The sequence below is a fragment of the Rhamphochromis longiceps genome, linkage group LG13, assembly GCF_057381845.1.
Source record: "Rhamphochromis longiceps isolate RC_006_pf linkage group LG13, R_longiceps_female_GT1.1, whole genome shotgun sequence".
NCBI classification, from domain to species: domain Eukaryota; kingdom Metazoa; phylum Chordata; class Actinopteri; order Cichliformes; family Cichlidae; genus Rhamphochromis; species Rhamphochromis longiceps.
The window spans coordinates 35,849,773-35,852,272 of record NC_140569.1 but is presented as its reverse complement, the minus strand read 5'-3'; positions in this window follow the sequence as shown (position 1 = coordinate 35,852,272).

The following is a 2,500-nucleotide window of genomic DNA, read 5'->3' as shown; positions in this document are numbered from 1 at the left end:
CCTGGACCTCCAGCAGGCCCTGGGGACCCACATACTCCCCTGCTCTACTCCCCCACTAGCTTTCCTTTCTTGCAGTTATGATCCAGCGCATATCCAGCATGGACCTTGACTTCCAGCAGGCCCCGGGGACCCAAATTACCCCCCCCCCCCCCCTGCAGTTACCCTGTACCACATATCTAGCATGGACCTTGACTTCCAGCAGGCCCCGTGGACCCACATTACCCCCCCCCCCCCCCCCCTGCAGTTACCCTGTGCCACATATCTAGCATGGACCTGGACCTCCAGCAGGCCCTGGGGACCCACATACTCCCCTGCTCTACTCCCCCACTAGCTTTCCTTTCTTGCAGTTATGATCCAGCGCATATCCAGCATGGACCTTGACCTCCAGCAGGCCCCGTGAACCCACATTACCCCCCCCCCCCCTCCTGCAGTTACCCTGTACCACGTATCTAGCATGGACCTGGACCTCCAGCAGGCCCCGGGGACCCACACTTAAGCCCCCTCCCACTAACAAAGCAGAACACCACTGGCAAAATCCTCGTGCCCCTGGTACTCCAGAAAGCACATTGAAATGTGCCCCTGGTACACTGCGCAGAAGAACTGCCACACACACACACACACACACGCACGCACGCACGCACGCACGCACGCACTGCTTGTGCCTATGGTACGACAACTTTTCTCGTGCCTATGGTACGACAACTTTTCTCGTGCCTATGGTACAACAATTTTTCTCGTGCCTATGGTACAACAACTTTTTGCCGTGCCCCTGGTACACCGCTCAGTAGCACTTTGCCACACAAACTCTCCTCGTGCCTATGGTACGACAACTTTTCTCGGGCCTATGGTACAACAACTTTCCTCCGTGCCCCTGGTACGACAGCTTTTCTCGTGCCTATGGTACAACAACTTTTCTCGTGCCTATGGTACAACAACTTTTCGCCGTGCCCCTGGTACACCGCTCAGTAGCACTTTGCCACACACACACTCCTCGTACCTATGGTACGACAACTTTTCTCGGGCCTATGGTACAACAACTTTCCTCCGTGCCCCTGGTACGACAGCTTTTCTCGTGCCTATGGTACAACAACTTTTCTCGTGCCTATGGTACAACAACTTTTCGCCGTGCCCCTGGTACACCGCTCAGTAGCACTTTGCCACACACACACACCACTCGTGCCTATGGTACGACAACTTTTCTCGTGCCTATGGTACGACAACTTTTCTCGTGCCTATGGTACAACAACCTTTCCCCGTGCCCCTGGTACACTGCGCAGAAACTCTTTGCCACACACACACACCACTCGTGCCTATGGTACGACAACAGGCCCCGGGGACCTACATCGCACCTTGCTCTTGCCTCCCTTACAGCTGAAAAAGGTCCATGCCTGTGCCCTGGCCCTGCTGAAATTCCCTCTGCATTTAGCCGAGGCAGTGAGTCGGCCTCCTGTCTCCCTTTACGGTCGAAAAAGATGTGCTCCTGGGCGCGCTGGCCCTGCTGCTACTCACATCGGGCATGGACCTGGACCTCCAGCAGGCCCCGGGGACCTACATCACACCTTGCTCTTGCCTCCCTTACAGCTGAAAAAGGTCCATGCCTGTGCCCTGGCCCTGCTGAAATTCCCTCTGCATTTAGCCGAGGCAGTGAGTCGGCCTCCTGTCTCCCTTTACGGTCGAAAAAGATGTGCTCCTGGGCGCGCTGGCCCTGCTGCTACTCACATCGGGCATGGACCTGGACCTCCAGCAGGCCCCGGGGACCTACATCACACCTTGCTCTTGCCTCCCTTACAGCTGAAAAAGGTCCATGCTTGTGCCCTGGCCCTGCTGAAATTCCCTCTCCATTTAGCCGAGGCAGAGAGTCGGCCTCCTGTCTCCCTTTACGGTCGAAAAAGATGTGCTCCTGGGCGCGCTGGCCCTGCTGCTACTCACATCGGGCATGGACCTGGACCTCCAGCAGGCCCCGGGGACCTACATCACACCTTGCTCTTCCCTCCCTTGCAGCTGAAAAAGGTCCATGCCTGTGCCCTGGCCCTGCTGAAATTCCCTCTCCATTTAGCCGAGGCAGTGAGTCGGCCTCCTGTCTCCCTTTACGGTCGAAAAAGATGTGCTCCTGGGCGCGCTGGCCCTGCTGCTACTCACATCGGGCATGGACCTGGACCTCCAGCAGGCCCCGGGGACCTACATCACACCTTGCTCTTGCCTCCCTTACAGCTGAAAAGGTCCATGCTTTTGCCCTGGCCCTTCTGAAATTCCCTCTCCATTTAGCCGAGGCAGTGAGTCGGCCTCCTGTCTCCCTTTACGGTCGAAAAAGATGTGCTCCTGGGCGCGCTGGCCCTGCTGCTACTCACATCGGGCATGGACCTGGACCTCCAGCAGGCCCCGGGGACCTACATCACACCTTGCTCTTGCCTCCCTTACAGCTGAAAAGGTCCATGCTTTTGCCCTGGCCCTTCTGAAATTCCCTCTCCATTTAGCCGAGGCAGTGAGTCGGCCTCCTGTC